The sequence below is a fragment of the Leguminivora glycinivorella genome, chromosome 6, assembly GCF_023078275.1.
Source record: "Leguminivora glycinivorella isolate SPB_JAAS2020 chromosome 6, LegGlyc_1.1, whole genome shotgun sequence".
In the NCBI taxonomy this organism is placed as follows: Eukaryota; Metazoa; Arthropoda; class Insecta; order Lepidoptera; family Tortricidae; genus Leguminivora; species Leguminivora glycinivorella.
The window spans coordinates 7,143,294-7,153,304 of NC_062976.1; positions in this window are offsets into that span (position 1 = coordinate 7,143,294).

The following is a 10,011-nucleotide window of genomic DNA, read 5'->3' on the forward strand; positions in this document are numbered from 1 at the left end:
GGTGCGATTTTATCAGCGGTTTCGTGTAAAATTAACGTCATTTCCGCGCCTTCGTCTAGTAGCGCGAGGGTTTGCACTGTGCCTAACGGCCCAGATACCTCTACAGGAATGACTTTTAAATACGTGTGCGCGCACGAGATAGTATTAATTGCTCCCGTCCTATTACTACCGTTCGCGGGGGCGACCGCGCTCAGTCCGTGTAGTAACTTATGATGACCCGCTTCGCATTGGTTTACACCACACGCGACGTATTTGCATTTAACAGGTCGACGGTGAGTCAAGTCTAAACACCTAAAGCAGAGCTTCGAGCTCCTAACTAATTCCCAACGTTCTGCCACCGAGGCCGCGATAAGCTTAGGGCACGACACGTTTTTGTGCTCACTACTAGCGCATATGGCGCAAGCGTGACTTTGCGCGACGGGGGTGGAGTTGTAAGTCTTAGGCTTCGATGAAGCGACCACGGGTTTTTTTATGTTCGCGGTGCTTCACTTGAGCTACTATAGGCGGATTTACTTTAGCATGACTTTTTCTATCGTACGTACGCGGACGTGCGTCGCGAGATTCTTCCGAACCGGTACTGATATCGCGCGTGTATTCGGGGCTCGACGCCCAGATGCCCTAGGCTCGTGCTCATATAAAACCGTATGCACGGCGGTTCTCAGTTTATGCGTCGGTTTACGGATAATGCGCTTCGCGGCTATGCTAATCTCGTTTAAAAACTCAGAGACCGCGACGAGGTCTGGGGAACTGGGATTAGCACGTCTGTATTTCGACCACTCATATCGCACTATTAAACTTAATTTGTCAACTATTTTATTGACCAATTCCGGCGCGTGTAGATACTTGTCCTGCCCGAGTGATTTTATTGTAGCCACGGCGTTTGCTACGTGCGCGGCGAACGACGCAATGTTACTATTGTCTTCTGCCAAACGTGGCATACGTTTAACACTATGCAATTCGGTTAACACTATTTCGTCCGGATCGCCGAACTGACGCTCTAACGCGTCCATTATCACTCGCGGGTCTTGAACAGTATACATAATCGATTTCACTGCCGTTCGTGCGTCTCCTTTGAGAGCACGCCTAATCCTACTCACGTTGTTTACGTCACTGAACATAGGCGAAGTGTCGTTGAATTCCGCGCGGAAAGCTATCCATTCCGTTACGTTGCCGTCGAAGCTAGGCAACTCAGGAGGTTTGTGGACTATCGGCGCGAAATGACTACCGTACGGTTTAGGACGCTCGGGCTTAACTTCAATTTTGCTAGTCGGCGCGGGAATGACATTCTCGGTTTTCGCGAGCTCCGTATGCCTAGCCTGTCGTTCTACCCAACTCTTGGTGCGCTCGTGAGCAGCCGACGAAACGCTCGCACAGTCAGATTGCGCTTCACATTGCGCAATCTGCAACTTAATCTGTGCGGTTTCGTTCTGCCTCTGAGCAACAACCAAGGCGGCTTTACGAACTTCGAGCTCGGCCATTAGAACTGCTAACTTACTATCCCTTTGCGACGCGGCGCAACTACCTTTCGCGGACGCGGCGCGACTACCTTTCGCGGACGCGGCGCGACTACCTTTCGCGGGCGCGGCGCGGCTTTTACTCGCGATTGGTTGCCCGACCAATGTGCCTTCACGACTCCTAACCGTGTGGTCGAATTCTACGGATTCGCTATTAGAGATGTGCCAAACCGAAAATATCGCAAACCGGGCTGAACGGTTTGATTTTCTACGTAAACCGGTTTCAACCCGGTTTGACCAAACCGAGTTGCTACGACGGTCCTTAGCGTATTAATGTAGCGGTTAGGTTTGGCCCGTGTGAAGCGATTCGTCAAAATTGAACACGAATCAAGTCGGTCGGGTTGAGTCGAGTCAAGTTACGAGTATGCTCGTATGCCCGAAACACATGATATAAACGTGTGTTTTTTTATTTATTTAAAATTAAAGTTGTGTTTGAACGAGCTAAACTGAAACTAAATTAATGCAAATAAATATATTTCATTTCATCAAAATATTCGTAACGGAGACAGAATTCACAGAATATCGGTAAGGGCGGCAACGGCAGAATAGCGGGAGCATTTAATTACAGTTGTAAACTGTTATATTTCCCCATTTATTATTAGGAAAAAGAGCACCATCTGTTATAATTGATTTCAAACCAAAGCGAGCACGGTCGGGCGGACCGGGAGTGTGTTTCAGATTCTGGCCGTGGCGCCACTTCCGCGCGAAAGTACAGCTATCCTGCTTGCACTCGCTGGCTTGCAGTTCCGATACCGATATTGCCGGTTTCGTTATCAACATTTTCGAGTTGAGTCATGTGGGAGGGGGACCGATCGGTACGTTCGTTCGGCTGCGTTCCGTCTGCTCGTTGGAACCGGTTTGGTGAACTGTCAAACCGAGTCGGGCCGAGTTGAGCCTAACTCGGTTTGAACCGGGTTGGCAAACCGGGTTGACACATCTCTATTCGCTATCACTGACTATACGCTCTTCGTCTGGGTTGCCGCCGGTGCCTTTGCTCCACGTATTTGTCTCCGCCGAGGTGGTGAGACCCGACGACGGAGTCGGATTTGACGACGCGGGGGCAGCCGTGCCCGGTTTATTGCGGGGACGAAGGTTTCTTCCTGCTTCGGACATCTTTTTCTTCTCGTACTCTTGCTGTCTTCTTTTTAGCACACGCGGGGGTCCCTAACTATCACTGACCTACCTATCGCCTATGTGCGGACGCTACAGAACGCAGCGTCGACACCCCTAAGCGTAGATCCCACGATGCGCCGAATCTCCCGTAATGGCGAGGTGCAATGCCTATTACGTTCGAAAGCGGCGTGATGACGTCACCATGTGACGCATGCAACTAAAGTTGCCAGGATACGTGAGCGGAGGACGAGCCTACAACGCAGCACGATCCGACCAGCAAGCTGGTAAAGGTAAGGTGAGGATACTGAGCCGAGGTGGGACAACCTCAAGGCGTCAGCGCGTACTTGTTTCTTTTTTCTGATCCGGCTCTCGAAGGACCACGATGTGGAGTGCAGGACTGCGCTCGTTGACCGGCGTAGAAGCTTGTAGACGCGCTGACAGGAACCTCGTACCAATTACCATGCTACCAATACCAAGGCTACCAGGGTTACCAGGGCTACCAGGGTTAGTAAGGTAAAGACATGTTAAGATGTTATGCTCGTGAGCGTAGTGAGCGGAATGAGGGAGCGGAGGCGGCGTGGGTGCTTATGTAACAGCGCGCCCCTCCATGCCGTGTAGCTCCGCCCCTTTCACTTCGCGCGCTACACATCGCGAATGTATTTATTAATCCAAATAACCAATCATGATACAGTGTTAGTTTTTATGATTAACTTATTCTATATTATTAAAATTAGTTGCATGCAAGGGTAGTTTTATTAGTACATGCTAAGACACACAAAAGACAATACAACAGGCACAAAAATACAACACAAAAGCAAAATAAACACGACAAAGAATAAAAATAGAGACATAACTTAACCTATATGCGACACTTTCCTTTGGTTGCGAATTGCGAAAAAAAATATTTCGGACTTGCTCTATTGTCAATCTTGCTGACAATGTCGGTTCAGTAATGTTTGTCATTAATTTATCGCACATATGCATACATATATATTTATCTCATCTCTCAAAAGAGCAAGCAAATTTTCTCCACCATTGTGCCAACCCTAAGCTAACTAGTATGCCTGTTGAAACAGTCAAGTCTATTTGAGTAAGTGCAGAATGCAGTTTTATCTCAATGGCCGCCGCCCGCGCATAGGTGCATGTCTCGTGGGATAATATTATGCCATAATTACTAAATTATGCATGTTCAGATTCTGTAATTAATGGAATCTATGTAGATTAATATCATGTCTTCCTATTTCATGTTATTATCGCTATACCTGCACCTAGGACAGGTCAGCATTTTTAATTTATTTTTTAACATAAATTTGCAGTTTTATACTAAAGAAAATTAGCACTTAAATCAGGAACTTTAGTATAATTTTTGAGACGAGATTTGTAAAAAGTCAGAAACTGATCATTTTGTATTGAAACAGCCACATTTTTGTAAATAATTTTTCATTCGTAATGCATAATTTAAGCTGATAATAATAATATTATGAGTAACTAGCTTTTGCCTGCGGCTTCGCTCGCGTTAGAAAGAGACAAAAAGTAGCCTAAGTATCTCCACTTAAAAAAATCACGACAATTTGAAAAGACGGACAAACAAACAGACACACACATTTTTCCATTTATGATATTGGTACGGATATTGCACCATTTTGAATATTATGACAAAGTGAAGAATATTTACATGTAAACATATGACCATAGATATTTGAAATAATCGACATGAATGTAGTTATTTCACCCTTTGCAAATTCCATGAAAAGTTACATATAGCTTGATCGACCATAGTTTTAAAATATGTCTTCTAAAATGATATCTAATATAATAGATAGATAGATAGATAGATAGAATACTCTTCATTGGCACACCTCAGCAAAAGATACAGTGGAGACAAAACAAATGATTACAAATAGAGGCAAACAACAGGCGGTTTGGGTAGCGGCTATATAATGTCAAATTTGTGGTAAAATTATAATTATGTTTCGACTGACATACCTATCTCTACTTTCCAAATTTTCTTACGGCATCCCAAAATTAAAAAAAAACCTCCATCCCAACCCATTCACATTTCAAATATGGAACCCGCGAAACGTCGGCGCGTTCAAAGCGCCCCAGCGGGGCGCCGCGCCCAATCACCAGCCTCCATTTGTATGGTAATCCGCTCATTATGAACGACCCCTGAATTTATGGCCGAGGTCCCGGGGCAGTTTGTTTTGGACGCACAGGGTCAATTATTAATCTAGGAGAAGACTTGAGAATTTAATTTGCAATTGTTTTTGAGATCTTCACTTTTTTTCTTGCGAAGAGATCTCATTACAGGCACCGTCTCTTGAGATTCCTCTTAAATTCACCTCACCAGCCTGCAGGGGAATATAAATAGCCAAGATCTTAGGCCAGTTTATTTTAGATTTTTTTTAATACTACGTCGGTGGCAAACAAGCATACGCTCCGCCTGATAGAAAGCGGTCACCGTCACCTATAGACGCCTGCATTCTGCAACTCAAGGAGTGTCACGTGTGCGTTGCCAACACTCTTTAGATTTTTCTTAAATTCACCAGCCTGCAGGGGAATATAAATAGCCAAGATTTAAAAAAATCAAAATTCAAAAAATTCAAAATATTTTTTTCAAAATTATTTATTTTCAGCAAAGTAGACATGCGTAGGGGCCGAATCCTCCTTTTAAGTTTAAAACTTGTATTAGGAGGTATTCGCTCTTTCATACAGGGTTATCTTCAGCGCTTAAAATAATATTAAAGTACAATTAAAGTAATAAAGTACAATTAAAGTAGTAAATAATAAATAGCCAAGATCCCAAGATCATCTTTATTATCACGAGGAAACTAAACACATTAACAGAACTACGAATGAATCTACTAGTTCTCATATTCCGACTTTTATATCAGCACCCACTTTTTGTTTTTCAATGGCTTCTATTGGTCATGTTGAACTTCTGTCTAAATATTTAATTAAAATTCCATAATGAATCATTTTTAGCCACTGATGAACCTCAATTACCGAGCACGCCGCCGCATCAGTTTTCAATAAAATTTCAGTACTAACATAGCTACTTTTTAATATCCACTTATAGCAAAACCGTGAACATTTCACGCACACTATAACCTTTAATTATCTCGAAAGAGAGTTCTTTATTGCTTGTTTTACTACTATAATATTATGGGTTTTAACTTTAATAATAAGAGAGTAATTGTCCGAAATATGTACAGTCATCGTTTAAATATACAGTTCATTATTTTATTTAGAGGCAACAAAGGCGGTGTCTGGTCAACTACCGTTGTGTTTGTTTACCGCCGACAGAGGGGCCGACTATTGAATCAGTAAATAGATTAGTAGGTACGTACTTTGTAAGAGATACACCGACGTAATAGGTATTACAAGTTTGGGGATGAATGGGAAAATATATTAGGTTTTCACGATGAACCATCATTCAGCGTTTTGACCAGAGTAGCACACAAAGGCAAAGAGAGTTTAAAATTACCGGACCACTTATTCTCTAATTTAAAAATACAAATACAAAAAAATACAAAATCATTTATTCAGCAAATAGGCCACGGGGGCACTTTTACATGTCAACATTACAGAGTATTCATTAAAGTTAAACAAATAAAATTAATAGAAATATTAACAATTAAAAATATTAATCATAAGCAAAGTAGCTATACACTGATATAGAATTAGAGATGTATAAAGTCTCTAAATGTCATATTATTACTAACTATAATCAATACATAAAGAAAGCGCAAACAGATACAAAGATAAAAGAAATCTATAATACTTCAACAGTTGTAAAAGACTGAATGTTACAAGTAAAAATATTATACTTAATCAAATAATCCATGGAGATGTATAGAGTCTCCAAGAGTCAAATTTTATAAAATTAAAATATTTAAAAGTAAAAACCTTTGTCAAATCATGTCAAGGCATTTAGTAACAAATCAAGTTTACTAAAAATATATAATCAAAATAAAATGTGTGTGATGGGTGTCTTTCCCATCACGGAACAATGGGGGCGTGCGCGGAGCCAAAGCCAACGCGTAGAGGCTCTTTTGACACTTTAATGAAATGTAAGGGGTACATCGAGCGGATGCTATCCTTGCCTGTGCCTTGGGACGCACGCAGAGGCAGCACGCGCCAGGGTGTAAGGACTATTTGAGAGTTGATGGAATCTAAAATGGGATGAAAGTGATGGACTAAAAACTGGGCTATGGGGTAAAAAACCGAACGCCTGTCTAATAAGACGGTATCAAATTTTGAAATCTGTTATTATTATAGTTTAAAGTTGATAAAGGAATTCCACCTTAACAAAATTTGATTGAATTTACCATTTTACGTTTTAACACAGAAACATTATCTACGCTTAAAACCCTTTTCAACGCATGTCACAAACATTATCGCTAATTAGTTCCATCGCAACGCGAAACCCTGCGGAACCCTGCCCCCTTGGCTGCGCAAACGCAAGTCATTGGCGCGCAATCATGGCGCGCGCCTTTGTTTCTACCGCCGTGGCGCCAAACGCCAAATGGTGGACAGTCGGGGAAATTTGAGGTGGTCATGTTGTAAGCAATCCCTCTTTCCCAATTTAATATATCAATGATTACATGTCCACAATATCCGAGAACATTTTTGAAAGTACACCAGTAGGCCTACCATATGATTGCCGCGAGAGTATGTCGCCGCGAGATAGACTACCCGTCCTTGTCATTAATACAGTTAGAAGTAGACGTGTCATCTATCTCGCGGCGACGTACTCTCGCGGAAATTATGTGCTAGGCCTACAAAGAAACAGTCTTCAGTTAGAGACTTGGCCATATCGACCGAGAAGTTTTTTCTTCTTTCTTTCCCCTATTTGAAAGTTCATCCAACTGAAAATCAGCGATCTCGCTGAGTCTCGTCCATTTTACTGTACACACATCTGTAATTTTACTTTTTTTTTTAGTATATCACAGTTGGGGCAAAGTATCAAGATGTATGTGTGATGTGATACTCGTAGGTATGTGTCATCAAGATTATGTGATATATTTCACTTAAGTTAGTGAAGCCTTGTATTAAAATCTGACTTCGCTCTACATAAAAAAACCCACAGGGTAGGACCCCCACACTTGTTGCAAAAGTGTATCTTGGGGTACCAAAAAACTACTGTATAAGTTGAAATCTCCCGTGAATTGTAGCTACATCTACAATCGCACATATGTTGCAGCAAAATCAGTGTTGGTTTTAAGGCCAGACTACCGTGCAGGGCGGGGCCGGAGTAATTACAGAATTTAATATGGCCACTCGGCCTCTGTCCGGCGACTCATCGTGCTCATTAACACTGGACAGTCTCTGACGAAAGTGTTGCCGTAAAATCAAAGACATATGTAAGTCCGTATAGACGGATAAAGTCTAAGAAAAAAACGTACCTCAAAGCCCTAGAGAAAAAGGCACGGTGGCCTAGATGGCGTTACACCTTTGGGGTACGTTCAGCTAGATGGCGCTAATATTAATATTTGACATTTTAACACATATCAAGCTAAGAATATGGGCTAAATTGTCAAAACTTAGGTTCAAAAGTTTTAAGCCTGTATCAAGAGATGGCAGTCTATGTGATTACACATTTTACTTCAACAGTAACTCTCTATAATACTCGATCCTCTTTCTGTCGTTGGCTACATACCCTGATACAGCCAGCAGTGACACTGCAACACTGGTATAGTTTGAATACGAACGGCATATTTTAATTAACATAAGTATTTTGAAACGGACTGTACTCGCATACAGCGCGATGTAAATTGAATTAGTGGGCGTGTTTGACGGTGACCCAGCGTCTGACTGTACATCTGGGCTTACATGACGTTCATTATGAAGAAACTCATATCGTATTTAGCAACCTGAAAACACTGCTAGGATTTGTAGAGGAGCTGGGGTGGCTAGAGTAGTGCTACCTCGTTAAATTCACGCAAAATAGGCACAATAGTTGTCGACTTGCGGAAAATGCCCAACAAAACTAACTAACTCATATCGTACGTTACCTACCTACTAGAAATTTTCGGATATGTACTTGCTACAGGAGTACCTACCGTATACTACTGCTGCAATGTAAGACATTTTAAGGTTATTTGTGCGTGTGTTTAGTAAAGCCGCTTTGTCAGTTTATTCCTACAAAGATACAAGCAAATGTCGTCTTTATGTTAAGCGACAAAGTGGGACCTTTTACACACTCACATTTTTATTTTTACAATACATATTTCGTAAAAGCGATGACGTCTAAACTATCAAATTAAAACTACTTACAGCTAAAATTATTTGTCATCATATCGCACAACCATATCCATATCCATACTAATATATAAATGGGAAAATGTGTGTGTGTCTGTTTGTTTGTCCGTCTTTCACGGCAAAACGGAGCGACGAATTGCCGTGATTTTTTAAGTGGAGATAGTTGAAGGGATGGAAAGTGACATAGGCTACTTTTTGTCTCTTTCTAACCCCCCACTTCTCTAAAATGGGAGGTGGAAGTTTGTATAGAGCATTCCGCAATTTTCAAATTTAACGCGACGAAGCCGCGGGCAAAAGCTATTGTATACATAATAACCAACGATTTCTGGATCGCCTAACTTTGAACTTTTACGGCTCAGCCACGACATTGGTCTAAGCGCGACAGCGGCGAGCGGCGGCCATAGTAGTGGGGACGTTTATCGACAAAAAGAGGCCAAACCTTCTTTTTCTTGACCAAAGCATGAAACTTGGCACAGTTGTTCCTTATATCAAAATAAGCCGATTAAGATCGGGAGCCTTCGGGAGCCTCCCCTGGGGCTCGGGAGGGGGGTCAAAGTACCGCTTCACCCGGCTTGCTTTGAAAAATTCTAACATAGCCCGTTTAGTTCATAGGTCATGTTTGGTATCGTTTTCGAGTAAATCAATAACGTAGAATTCATTTTTGGTACTAAAATTATGATTTAATGGTAAATAAAATAAAAAAAAATTTAAAGTTTGAAATTTTCATCTACGATTTACAAATTCAAGTCATCATAAATGTCAAACTGTTTGCTTTTTCTACAAATAAAAAATATGATATGAAAGCCTATTTAATATAGATTATGAATAATATAACTTTTACCCACCTTTACTAACGTTAAGTTTCATAAAAAAAAACTTTAAGCCGCGCGGCGTCGGGACGCCGCGAGCGTAATTTTAAAATACCTTTATTTTAAAAAACTCTATTAGAACCCGTTTAGCTATTAGGTCATATTTAGTATCGTTTTCGAGTAAATTAATAACGTAGAATTTAGTTTTGGTACTAAAATGACCATTTAATGTTAAATGAAATAAAAATAAAAATAAATCATTTTCTGTGAGTTGCAAATTCAAGTCACGATAAATGTCAAACGGTTTGCTT